The sequence below is a fragment of the Mauremys mutica genome, chromosome 1 (genome assembly GCF_020497125.1).
Source record: "Mauremys mutica isolate MM-2020 ecotype Southern chromosome 1, ASM2049712v1, whole genome shotgun sequence".
In the NCBI taxonomy this organism is placed as follows: domain Eukaryota; kingdom Metazoa; phylum Chordata; order Testudines; family Geoemydidae; genus Mauremys; species Mauremys mutica.
This window is the reverse complement of record NC_059072.1, coordinates 117,104,270-117,118,094: the sequence shown is the minus strand read 5'-3', so window position 1 is coordinate 117,118,094 and position 13,825 is coordinate 117,104,270. Positions and strand designations below refer to the sequence as shown.

The window sequence follows — 13,825 nt, the reverse complement described above, 5'->3', positions numbered from 1 at the left end:
AACCTAACAGGCAATGATCAAGTGATCTCTCTCCTGCCATCCATCTCCATCCTCTGATGAACAGAGGCTAGGGACACCATTCTTACCCATCCTAGCTAATAGCCATTTATGGACTTAGCCACCATGAATTTATCCAGTCCCCTTTTAAACATTGTTATAGTCCTAGCCTTCACAACCTCCTCAGGTAAGGAGTTCCACAAGTTGACTGTGCGCTGCGTGAAGAACTTCCTTTTATTTGTTTTAAACCTGCTGCCTATTAATTTCATTTGGTGACCCCTAGTTCTTGTATTATGGGAATAAGTAAATAACTTTTCCTTATCCACTTTCTCAACATCACTCATGATTTTATATACCTCTATCATATCCCCCCTTAGTCTTCTCTTTTCCAAGCTGAAGAGTCCTAGCCTCTTTAATCTTTCCTCGTATGGGACCCTCTCTAAACCCCTAATCATTTTAGTTGCCCTTTTCTGAACCTTTTCTAGTGCTAGAATATCTTTTTTGAGGTGAGGAGACCACATCTGTACACAGTATTCGAGATGTGGGCGTACCATGGATTTATATAAGGGCAATAATATATTCTCAGTCTTATTCTCTATCCCCTTTTTAATGATTCCTAACATCCTGTTTGCTTTTTTGACCGCCTCTGCACACTGCGTGGACATCTTCAGAGAACTATCCACGATGACTCCAAGATCTTTTTCCTGACTCGTTGTAGCTAAATTAGCCCCCATCATGTTGTATGTATAGTTGGGGTTATTTTTTCCAATGTGCATTACTTTACATTTATCCACATTAAATTTCATTTGCCATTTTGTTGCCCAATCACTTAGTTTTGTGAGATCTTTTTGAAGTTCTTCACAATCTGCTTTGGTCTTAACTATCTTGAGTAGTTTAGTATCATCTGCAAACTTGGCCACCTCACTGTTTACCCCTTTCTCCAGATCATTTATGAATAAATTGTATAGGATTGGTCCTAGGACTGACCCTTGGGGAACACCACTAATTACCCCTCTCCATTCTGAGAATTTACCATTAATTCCTACCCTTTATTCCCTATCCTTTAACCAGTTCTCAATCCATGAAAGGACCTTCCCTTTTATCCCATGACAGCTTAATTTACGTAAGAGCCTTTGGTGAGGGACCTTGTCAAAGGTTTTCTGGAAATCTAAGTACACTATGTCCACCGGATCCCCCTTGTCATTAATTAATGTTAATTAAGTAACATATGAAAGATTTCTTGCTAATATTACTCACTGAATTCATAAGATTTCTATAGAATTCTAAATATTATTGTGCATTTATACTAAAGTATCATCCAGAAGCTCCAGTCAGGCCCAGGGGCCAACTAGAAGCTGGATAGAGACAACATTAGGGCTCCATTGTGTTAGATTTTATACAAACATGCCATAAAATGACCCTTGCCCCCAAACAGATGACAAGTTAATTAACAGTTTAATTCCAACTTTGCTTAAGCAATGTTTTCATAAAAACCAGCAGCACAGGTGCTGGAACTAGAGGCCCTGGGAATGCTGCCGCAGCCCCTGGCTTGAAGTAGAAATAACTTGAATACAAGTTTTCCGCCTTCAGCACCCCCACTATAAAAATTGTTCCAGCACCACTGACCAGCAGTATCCAAAATTTTTAGCTAGCATGTGAGCTTATAATATATTTGAGCCATTGCATATTTCACTTCACTGAACAATCTAGTGACTCTCACAAAGATTCTTGGTCAGAAGCCAAGACACTCCTGATAAATTTAGAGGGCCATAAAGCAATATTGTCAGATTTCAAGAAAGCTAACAGAAGAGGAGCAAAATAGCCAGGAATAATAATAAATTTCAGAGACCACAAGACAGTGACTTGGGATTCATCCCCAAACATTCCTTATATGGGAGTTAAAAAATAATAATATTTTGTGTCAGTGTACGGGGAGATCTTGACAAACCAGTAAAGTTCCTGAGCCACTACTGCTTATTGCTAAAAGTAGCCAGGCTAGCAGGCCGTAAGTGGGCCTGTGCATGATGGAGTCAGGAGGGGAGAGGATTTGGGTGCCACAGAAAGGGCAGCTTGATCTCGCATCCTTCCTAATGAGATCTGTGTTCAAATTACTGAGATATGCTTTTTAGAAAAACAGGAAGCTTGTCTATTTGCTTGTATATGTTTGCTTGTATATGTGCCCTCAGGAACATATACAAGCATATACATAAACATCCTATTAGCTTTGTTACTCTGTCTTCCCTCCCCTCCCCATTCTTTAGTCTCATCTACAAGTTATGTCTTGACTTTTAAACTGTCAGCTCGTTGGTACAGGAACTGTCATTTACCATACATTTATACAATACAGGTAACATGGCTGAGGCCACTAGGTGCTACTGAAACATAAAAACTAACAAAGGGCAGTGACTTTCACGACTGTGTCAAAAACAGGAATCTTAAGATGAATGTCTCCAGATGTCATCACCGTCTGAGCTATCTAGTCCCCTAACATGGCTCCACCTTGAACCCCCCCCACCTCACAAGAAGGCATCACTCTTCCTTTGTGCAACAGAAAAAAAAATGTAGGAATTTCTAAAGGAGGGGGAAAAAAAGTTACAGGTAGAGTAAATACACTGGATCCAGGCACTGCAGAATTGGGCTAGGATCTCGTCAGTAAATGTAGTTGTCCACAACTTTTTCTGTACTAGGCCTCCTTTCACAGACAGGCACCCCTGCAACTCCCTCCCATCTAGGAATATATGAAGGAAGAATTGTCATTGTCCCCATGTTGAATACCCAGAAGTTAATGAGTAATGGATCTCATGAGATCTACAGTGGTTCTGATTTAAATACCACATTACCAAATAGCATCCAGACATATGCCAATTCAAAGAACCATTGTTGTGTTTAAATACAATCCTATCCATTCCTCCTCTAACCACTGTAGTTTACTTGCATTTCATATGTTCTGCCATACATGCGACTGTGCAGACATTTATTTCAAAATGACCGATTTTCTGGTTGATGTAAAAAAAAAAATCTTAAAACTCAGATTGACATTTTATATAAAATATTTAACTGGAAACATATTTAAATTAGTGATAATGAGTAAAATGCTGTTCCAAATGTGTGTGTAAAGAAATTGACTCAGCATTTGGGATCATTTCCAGTTCTAAAATTAAAAATTATACAGCTACTAATGTGTGTGCACCACTGTCCTCTACTGGACAGAACAAGAACTACTTGACTTTTTCTTAGGAACTTTATTGCTAACAGAAACTCTCCTTTGTATGAGCTTTTGTAACAAGAGGGTCTGTCCCTGCTGTTGCTATGATGTTCCAAACCTCATGACATGCATCACAGTGAGGACTATGAAGTCCTAAGAGAAGAATGCTATTACATTATGTTCAGCAACATGAAATGTTTTTAATAAAGCAAGTGAAGAAATTCACATCTTAAAGAGTACTGCAAATACGCGGTTCAGTAATTGACATAAAATGTAAATAGCCTCTTGCTTACAGAGTGCGTGGTCTTTCTCAACTGCTTCTATATGAAATCAATCTGTCTTCTCAGCTTCGGAAGCTTGGCTCAGTCACTGGATGTGCACGGTTATGGAAAAACAGGGCATAAACAATTCTGGCTGACACAGATAGCCAATATCTAAATACGTTTGCTAAAGAAAAATTATTATGCTCAGCTAGGGCTGCAGCTTGAATTTACTGGGTTCAAGACAAGATACATAAAAGATACCATTGCTTTTCACCTGCTTCCCTCATCCCTCCCCTTCCACACCGTTTTTCACTAGTCTTTTCACTTCCACAACGCTCTTCAACATGTTCACACTTTTCACCAGCCTGTTTAGTTGGAGATATCCCCTCACTATTTGAAGCAAGCTAATTTTCCAAAAAGAACCATTTATCCCAAACACACAGACCTGTGTTACAGAACAGAGTGAAAATGATTTGATTGATTTTGCCTCTTTCTGCGCATAGTATATCTTGAAATGGATTGTGATCTCAGAGTTATTATATAAACTGTGTGGACTGATCCTAGGTATTTGATATGCAGAATTCAAGCTGCATATTTGAGATTCAATTGGTCAGATAAATCACCAGGGTATTGTTTCCACTCCCTGATTAGATTAGCATGCAAATAGTGCGAGTGCAGAACCGTTAGCATACCAATGCAAAATTTAATTTCCTTGAATACATGTGTATTCAACTTTGAAATTTTCTTTCCATGAATATTTGTGCCAGTTAAATTCATTCACAGGTTAATGAAAGTCAAATGCTAGAAAAGTATAAGCACAGCTAATACAAATTCTTTGAAACACTCAGGTGATCTTTAAAAATTTTGATTTTCATTTTTTGCCCAATTCTAATATTTAAACATTTAATATCTCAACTTTCTGTTAACTGCAATTTATAGGCTGCAATCCTGCAAACATTTATGCATGCGCTTAATTTTACATACAGTAGTGGTCCTCCTGAAGTCAATGGGATCAATTACATATATAAATTTAAGCATGTACATAAATCTTTGCCAGATTGGAGCCTTAACGTATATACCTTGCTTTTATTCTTTTTTACTTCTCCTTCCATTTTTCCTTTCTTTCAAGGAAAAAAGGAGTTTTAGTGTCCATCTCCTTCCAGTCAGGTTCTCTTAAGAAACGTTTCTGTTAGGAGGAAAGGTTATTTGTACTGGTCCATTTGACCAATTTGCATTTCAAATATAAAGGAAACCCAAAACGAAGCTGAACACACAAGAACAGAAAAATCCTCAAAGAAAATGAGCTGAAAAAAATAGTTACAGTGCCCAGCTTCAGGTTTCCTTTGGATTTGGGGATATGGAAGGTAAACTCAGCAAGTTTAGATGTGTTATATGAAACAGAAACATGTATAATCCATTTTTTCCTCTGCACAGAGAGAAAAGTGCTGCTTTTGAGAAATGTGTTTAACTTGGAATTTGCCCCCTAACACATAACTAACAGCGTTCAAAAGTCTGATGCACTCCTGAGAGGCATTTTCTGTTTACAAAAATAGTGGCTAAGGAAATGTGTCATAATGCATTTCATCAAGGTCTTTGTACATTAGGCAAGAACATCATCCTAGAAGCAGATTATTTTCAAAAAGAAGAGAAAAATCACCGTTAGAAATAGAAACCTGTGTGGAGGAAAGGGCATAAATATACTGAAAAAAATAATAGGCCAGTAATAGGAAAAAGTACTCATCTGGCTGATAGGATTAGCAATCAGAAAATGTGTAGCTCTTTTATACTAAGGCCTGGTCTACACTAGGACTTTAATTCGAATTTAGCAGCGTTAATTCGAACTAACCGCTCAACCGTCCACACCAGGAAGCCATTTAATTCGAACTAGAGGGCTCGTTAGTTCGAATTTGGTACTCCACCCCGACAGGTGGAGTAACGCTAAATTCGACATGGCTAGCTCGAATTAGGCTAGGTGTGGATGCAAATCGAACTTACTAGCTCCGGGAGCTATCCCACAGTGCACCACTCTGTTGACGCTCTGGGCAGCAGTCCGAGCTTCGATGCTCTGAGCAGCCACACAGGAAATGACCTGGGAAAATTTGAATTCATTTTCCTGTCTGGGCACTTTGAATCTGACATCCTGGCTGGACATCGGGGCGAACTCCGCAGCACCTGCAACAATGCAGAGCTCTCCAGCAGAGGAGTTCATGTTATCTGTGAATAGAAAGAGGGACCCAGCATAGCCTGACTGGGAACTCTTCGATCTGATCGGTGTGTGGGGCGAGGAGTCTGTGCTTTCGGAGCTGCGCTCCAAAACAGGGAATGCGAAGACCTACGAGAAGGTCTCCAAAGCCATGAGAGACAGAGGATACAGGCGGGATGCAACGCATTGCCGCGTGAAAACCAAGGACCCCAGACAAGGCTACCAAAAAATCAAAGCGGCAAACGGACGCTACGGAGCCTGCCACCACTGCCCCACCAGTGACCGTGGACTCTGACGATGGGACAGTGTCGACGGACAGTTCCTCGGCAATGTTCGCGGATGGGGAAGATGAGGAAGGGTTTGTGGAGGACGAGGCTGGCGAGAGCGCTTACAACGCTGGTGTCCCCGACAGCCAGGATCTATTCATCACCGTCACGGAGATCCCCTACCAACCCTCCCCGGCCATGAACCCGGATCCTGAATCAGGGGAAGGAGCAGTCGGTAAGTGCTTTAACCATGTTAACTTTTATTCTTAATATAACAGGAATCTTAACTGTGTGAAAAGGAGGGCTCTCTAGATATGGGGATAGAACAGAAATCATCCTTGGAGATCTCCACGAAGCTCTCCTTGCGTTAATCGAAAAGCATCAGCAGGAGGTTCCTGGGGAGAGCTGCCTTATTGGGTGCTCCGTGGTAGCACAGTTTTCCGCGCGAGGCTTTCATGAGGAACTCAGGGAGCACTGCCTCCCCGAGGATGGCTGCATCGGGCCCTGGTTCGTGCTAGCTTTCATGCAGCATGCGCTCTCTATCTCCTTCAGTGACCCTCCTCAGGGTGATCTCGCTCGGAGACTCCTACATCTAATTAGGGTAATTACTGTAATTTTACGCCTGGTCCAAAGTATTTTTAAGAAATCTACGGACAGACGGCATAGCACAGACTCAGCACGCAGCTGCGTGACGAGCGTAACAGAAAGCCAAAGAATATAATGGACGCTCATGAAGGGAGGGGGGAATGAGGACGCAAGGTATCCCACAGTTCCTGCTGTCTCCGAAAAGTATTTGCATTCATGGATGAGCTCCAAATGCTTCTAGGGCCAAACACAGTGTCTGCGGTGGGTCAGGGCATAGTTCGGCAATTTGCGCACACACCCCACCCACCACCAGAAGTGAAAACAATCCTCTGTTGACTCTTTTACATGTCACCCTATCTTTACTGAATGCTGCAGATAGACGCGATGGTGCAGCACTCAACACCAACATCCTTGCTCCCCCCACGCTATGGATGCCTGATGATGACGATGGATTTCCATCTTTTTGTACCATCAGCCTATTGGCACATGGGGCAGTGCAAAAGGGCTGGTAACCATGCCGACTAGCATCAGTAAGGTCGATTAAGGGCGCCTGTCCCTAATTTTTGATGGCAGATGGTGCAATATGGCTGGTAACCGTCCTCATCATTGCAACAGGGGGCTGAGCTCCATCAGCCCCCACCCTTCATTGTAAATAAAAGATTCGATTGCCCCTGGACTAGCAGAGGGATGATGGGCTCCTTCATCCACACTCCTTAATGTCCTGCCTGGACTATCATTGCAGCTGGAGGCTTCCTTCCACTCATTTCTCACAAACAAGTCACTGTGTCTTATTCCTGCATTCTTTATTACTTCATCACACAAGTGGGGGGAAAATGGTATGGTAGCCCAGGAAGGCTGGGGTAAGAACGGAATGAACAGGTGGTGTTGTTGCAGGAGCACCCCCTGTGAATAGCATACAGCTCATAATTTATGCAGGATCGGACACAGAGCAGCTGTGCTCTCTGGTTCTATGATACAGTGGTTCTCTAGTACACTTGCCCATAATCTAGGCAGGACTGATTCTATTTTTAGGTACCAAAAAGGAGGGATTGACTCAGGGAGTCATTCCAATTTTTTGCTTTTGCGCCCCTGGCTGCTCGGCCAGGGGCACTTATGACAGCCCCAAAATGGGGCAGTGCAAAAGGACAGGTAACCATGCCCATCTTATTACCATCTTATTACCAATTTATGGTATGGTTGATGGTACAATATGGCTGGTAACCATCTCTGCTGTCATGCAAAAGCAAAAGCATGCTGCTGTGTAGCGCTGCTTGCCCGCCTCTGTCAGCAGCATCTAGTACACATACGGTGACATACACAAAAGGCAAAACAGTGTCCATGGTTGCCACGCTATGGCGTATGCCAGGGCAATTCTGGGAAAACGGGCTTGAAATGATTGTCTGCCGTTGCTTTCCCGGAGGAAGGAATGACTGGCGACATTTACCCAGAATCCACCACGAAAATGATTTGTGCCCCAGCAGGCACAGGGGTCTCAACCCAGAATTCACAGAGACAGCCTAGACTCAGTTAATTGTTCGCAAAAATGTATCTTTGCAAGGAATTCACTCCCTGTTTCCCATCTCACAGCTTCCACTGTCTCCAGACCTGCCACAGCATCCCCCTCGCAGAGGCTGGCGAAGATTAGGCAGCGAAAGAAAAAGACAAGGGACAAGATGTTCGAGGAACGTATAGGCTGCTACCTAGCAGAGGCGGACCAGCAGAGCCAGTGGAGGGAGACCGTCTCTCTGTGCCAGCGCTCACACAGCGAACAGGAGGAGAGGTGGCGTGAGGAAGACAAGTAGGCGACTGAAACAATGCTTGGACTAGTGAGGGAGCACACGGACACGCTCAGGCGCCTTGTGGATGTTCTGCAGGACCGCAGGAGGACAGAGCCCCCCTGCAGTGTATCTGCAACCGCCCTCCCCCGCCACAAAGTCCCATACCCCCCTCACCGAAAATAATCAGGAGGAGGGGCGGCCGGGGACGTGAATACTGTCACTGCACCACAGCACAGTGCTCAAGTACCCAAAAGCTCTCATACCCTATATTTGCCGAAGTCCTTCACTTCCAGACTCACAGTAGTCCCAATCCCAGTCCCATCCCCTAACTGTCTACTTAATTAATAAAAATGCTTTGCTGTTAATTACTGTTTCCGTTATGTTGTTTCAAAGAAGACTGTGTTCGAATGGGGGGTGTGGGGAAGGGGGTGGTTAATTGCATAGGACAGTCACCTTTCCCAGGGTACAGACACGGGGGCAGGATCAGCAGCGGGTCACACACGGTGCAGTCAGTAGGCAACCTGGTCGGTTTTTGGAGGTGGTTTCCAGGATCTGTGTGGGCGGGGGAGATGTGACTTTGCAGCGGGGGAGGGCGGTTACAGATCTTATACAGCGGTCCTTGACCGCTGAGTCACGCAGCTGAGGAATCTGTATCCGTCCTCCTCCACCACAAGGTCACATATCCGCCCGCACACAGAATTCCATAAAGAGGGATGGCAGGCTCCGTTGAAAGAAGCATTCCGGCACTGCGGACCGCTCTAGGAGCAGGAGCCTGTCATTCCTTGAGTTTAGAGGCGGTCTTTACATCACCGCACACCCTACCCAGCACAGCCTGCGTCCCAGTTTCAACCCTTTCACGAACAGTCATGAATAAAGAAACCTTTGTTAAGTAATAATGGGACATGTATTTTATTTTTACACGTGTGCTGGAAGTGGGAGTAACGGGGTGAACGGGGTATGTAACCGAAGAGGAGAGTCAACAGTAACTGGGTAAAGAAACAGGGGCAGGTTCAGCTTCTCTGTAAAGAAACTGAACAGTCACAGGTCTCGCTGCTCGCTGGTATTTGAAGAGTTCCTTGTCGCTGTCCCAGGCGCCTGTATAGGGCTTCATGAGCAAGTGCATTAGCGGGCAGGCTGGGTCCCCGAGGATGACTATAGGCATCTGCATATCCACAACAGTTATTTCGTGGTCTGGGAAGAAACTACCTTCCTGCAGGCGTCTGAGCAGCCCACAGTTCCTGAAAACACACGCATCATGAACCTTGCCCGGCCACCCGACGTTGATGTTTGTAAAACGTCCCCTATGGTCCCCCAGTGCTTGCAGCACCATTGAAAAGTAGCCCAATTTCTCAGCAGCTGACTGTGGAAGACGTGGACGATAAAGTGTGAGGAGGAGAAAACGGCGATGATCGCAGCGGGCTCCGTGCTTGCAGTGCTGTGGCGTCCGTGCTGTCACTGACCAGAAAAGTGCACGAACAGATTGCCCGCAGGCGCTTTCCCGGAGGGAGGGAGGGAGGGAGGTTGTGATTGACGGTTCAATGACGACACTTACCCAAAACCACCCTCGACACATTTTTTCCCCCAGCAGGCATTGGGGGCTCTACCCAGCATTCCAATGGGCAGCGGGGAGTGCGGGAACTGTGGGATAGCTTCCCACAGTGCACCGCTTCCAAAGTCGACGCTGGCCCCGTGAATGTGGACTCAGAAATTCGAATTAGTGTATTTAGTATGGATACACAAATTCGACTTCATAAGGTCGAATCCACAAATTCGAACTAAGTTGATTCGAAATAGTCTTGTAGTGTAGACAAGGCCTAAGACAAACAGGATCCATGTTTAATAAAATAACTTCCTGATGGGACAGCATCCATGCTGAAATGGTATAAGCCAGAGACTTATAACTAGACCCAAGAAATCAAGTTACTAAATACATTAGAACCTCGGAGATACAAATACCAGGGTAACAAGCTAAGTGGTCAATCCCACATCTCATTTGGAACTGGAAGTACACAATCAGGCAACAGCAGAGAGAAAAAAAAAGTATGATTGAACAAAATGGCAAGTAATGGAAAGTGCAAACGTGTCACACTTTCAATAGACACAAAGCTAGAAATATTAAAAAACCTCAACAATGTGTTAGCCTCAGCAACATAGCTGTAGAATATAGTATCCAGAAATCAACCATCACTGATATTCAGAAAAGCCAAGAAAAAATAAAGCAATTTGCAAAAGAAGCCCAAGACAGTGGAGCAGTAAAAAGCAGGTGTATTGTATGCAAAGCTGTTGCCACCACTGATTTTGGTAAGGCAATGCATCTATGGTTTGTACAAGAGAGATCAAAAGGAACTCCTATAAGCGGTGTGTTGGTTACAGAAAAAGCAAAGTTAAAATCTTGAAAGATTTTTTCAAGTCTACTTAGTTTATCCTGTAGTACACTTAAGCAGGAAAGTTAAGTTTGGCTATATATAGATATTTTAATTGTCATTATAAAGACTAGTGCCAGTATGTCTTGCTGCAGCATTTTTCTTAGTGCTATTTGAATGGACATTTAAATCAGTGGGTTTTTGTATTGGCATTTTTCCCCATGAATAATTAACATTAAAAAGAAGCAAAAGAAATAACTTAAAATTGAAATACAGTACTGTGTTAAATGTAAACTACTAAAAAAAGAAAGAGAAAGATTAAAAAAAGATTTGACAAGGTTAGGAAACTGTATCTGTCCTTGTTTCATTTAAATTAAGATGGTTAAGAGCCCCATTTTAATTCTGCAAAGTTTCAAAGTTGTATTAAGTCAATGTTCAGTTATAAACTTTTGAAAGAACAACCATAACGTTTTGTTCAGAGTTTTGAACATTTCAAAGTTATGAACAACATCCATTCCCGAGGTGTTTGTAGCTGAGGTTCTACTGTAGCATAATTCAGAAAAATGCATATTTTATCTGAAAGTCCAATGCTTTCCTGTCACTAGATCTTTGTAATAAATCTAGAAACATCTCATTAGTACATGGTTGTCTTTAATCTGCACACCACGGCCACTTGGAACTTCTTGATGAGAGAAGGGATAGAACTCAGACTCTTGGGCTTCAAAAAGGGAGTTTAGTTAAAGGGTAATCTCTGTCAGTTGTCAGCACTGTAGTGTTTAAGACATGTTGTTGTAGAGTTCAAATTCCACACAGTAGAGAGCAATGATAGATATACTACCAGTCACTTGATTAAAGTTTGTTTGCAGTGCTCTCCATGATTCATTGGAGTAGCAATACATTATAGAAATGTTTACATTTTACCTAAGCTTCTCAAAATGGAATCTCTGTATAAGTTTGAAAGTGCTGAGATAACTAAGACACTGAAAAAAAATGTTCCCCCCCCTTTTGGCTAATTACACTTCCCTGTTCTGGTCGGGTTTGGAACCAGAAATGAAAAAGTCCTGAGAAGAAGTCTGCTTTTACAGGACCACAGGCAACTGTGCAGAACTGTGTCAGATGGACATCTGAATGTTTGATTGTGTATCAAGACCCAGCATGAACCATTTAAGGTTTGCCAATCATGAAAGCAATTACAATGTACTGGCTTAGTTAGGGGCCTATATGACACAGTCAGTCCAAACCCAGCTCCCAGTTACTAGGTAGATGATTTTTGGAAAACAAAATTAAAATGCTTTTACAATTGAAATCTGTTGAATCCTTCTTTTCAAATGATGCTTAAGACTGACAGGTCTTTGAGAAAGATTTACCCTCTCACCCAAAGTCAGAGATAAGGCAAAATACCAGGATGGGGAACTTATATCACTGTTTCCAGTGCTGTAGTGTTTCTGTTGAAAGAGGACTAAAATTCTGCACCCTTTAGTAGCATGAAGCTTTCCCAGGGTACACAAAGAGTTTCCATACAAAATACACACAGCAACATTAATCAAGTACAGCTGTGCATAAAAAAAAAGTGCATGAGTGGGAGGGTTGGTCAAAAAAGGGTCAAATATGCCCTGAGTTGAAACTTTTCCACAAAATGTTCATTTGAAGTTCCACATCAAAATGTCTATTTTTGCAAAATTTTTAACTTTGGTTATCACAAGCTCTCATTTACTAAGAAAGCGCACTCTCTTACCAGAAGACATGAGCTTTTCGTAAATGAAAACTACAGTGTAGATTTAGAAAGAAAGGTCTATTTTGAACCCTGTAAGACAAACAACTGAATATTTCCACCCGATTATTTTGCTATTTTTTTTTCCAACTAGCTCTGAAATTGCACTCTCTCTACCAGGGGCAAATGAGAGGACTTTTGTTTTCACAAAACCTCAAAGAAGTTTGATTTTACAACGCTAAATGCAATCAAATTTCGGTTGCCTTTTACTTACGTTACTAAGTCACTTACGTTTGAGGAGCAGCAGGTGTCTACTAAAAAGTCTGTAATAAATGATCACCACTAATTAGGAAGACCACTTTGGTTCACAATAGAAACAGAGGCTCAGTCTTCCTGTAAAAAGAGGGAGAACAGTCAAGGTTGCTTCAGCCTGTTAATTGACTCCAAGTAATTTGTTAGTGCTATTTCACCTGTGACAGTCACCAGAGACACCCAGAGTGAACTTTAGTGGCTCTTAAAACACTCTCCTAACTACAAGCATAACATTTGCACCCACATTAGCCAAATCCAGTACAAGTCACCAAAAATGTTAATTTTGAGGGAACCTTTAAAGACAAGCTATTACAGAATTTTTTTCCTGCAACTGTTTAAACAAAGCCTTGTGGTTCAAACCAACCTGGTCCTACAAGATATAAATTATTTCCTTATCATGCTTTAAGAGCAACAGATTTTTACCACCACCACCTTTTCCATCCCATCCCACCCCACCCCAAAGCCTGTTCCCCCTGCCCTTCCCCCATCATAATTAGGGATAAGCCACAGCAAAACCCACAGATCCCTTATGCTTTGGGGAAGAGTGGATCCAAATCATACACTTTAAGCTCATCTGTAAAATCAAACAAACAAATGATTTTTACATCTGCACAAAAATAGCTTTGCTCCAGCAACAGGAATATGTGGTCCCTTAGCTGTGAGATATCAATAGATTTTAAGGCCAGAAGGGAGCATTGTGAGGCTCTAGTCTAACCTCCTGCATAACACATATCATAGAACCTTACCCAGTAATTTCTGCATCAAGCCCGTAACTTCTGTTTGAATTACTTTTAAAAACACATCCAGTCATACAAAACTCTCCTAAATTAAGGAAGTCCTCCTTATAATTGCTAGCAAACTATCTCTGCAGAGTTCTCTGGTTTTGCCTTGAGCTCCTGAATGAGCCACCAAGCCTTCCTAATTACTGCACCTAGTCACCTGTAGAGGGCTTGTCTGCAGAAGACAGGAGCAGGGAATTAACTCCTTGTCTGCCAGTGCTCAAGTACAGTGGGTCCATTGCTCCCTATCTCAGCAGTTTTCCACCATATAATTTGGTGCAGAGCAATGCATTTTAAAAGGACTCGTGGCTGTAGTATATGCATTAATCATCATTCAGCTTGTTATACTTATGAAAATGTATA

The 13,825-nt window shown here is 42.5% G+C and overlaps 1 protein-coding gene across 2 annotated transcripts in view; it reads right to left on the bottom strand.

Annotated features, from left to right (window-relative positions):
• Positions 1–13,563, bottom strand: part of LOC123356104 (phosphatidylinositol 4-phosphate 3-kinase C2 domain-containing subunit gamma-like) — a 77,381-nt gene extending 63,818 nt beyond the window's left edge. Inside the window, exons 1-2 of one of the 2 annotated variants that reach the window (XM_044999077.1) lie at positions 13,430–13,550; positions 13,204–13,257 (exon numbers count right to left, since the gene is read on the bottom strand). The gene's annotated coding sequence lies outside the window, so the exon portion shown is untranslated. Of the gene's footprint in view, positions 1–12,662; positions 12,765–13,203; positions 13,258–13,429 lie in introns of both variants that reach the window. The other variant, XR_006575284.1, reaches the window with a different exon arrangement.
• Positions 13,564–13,825: the final 262 nt, after the last annotated feature.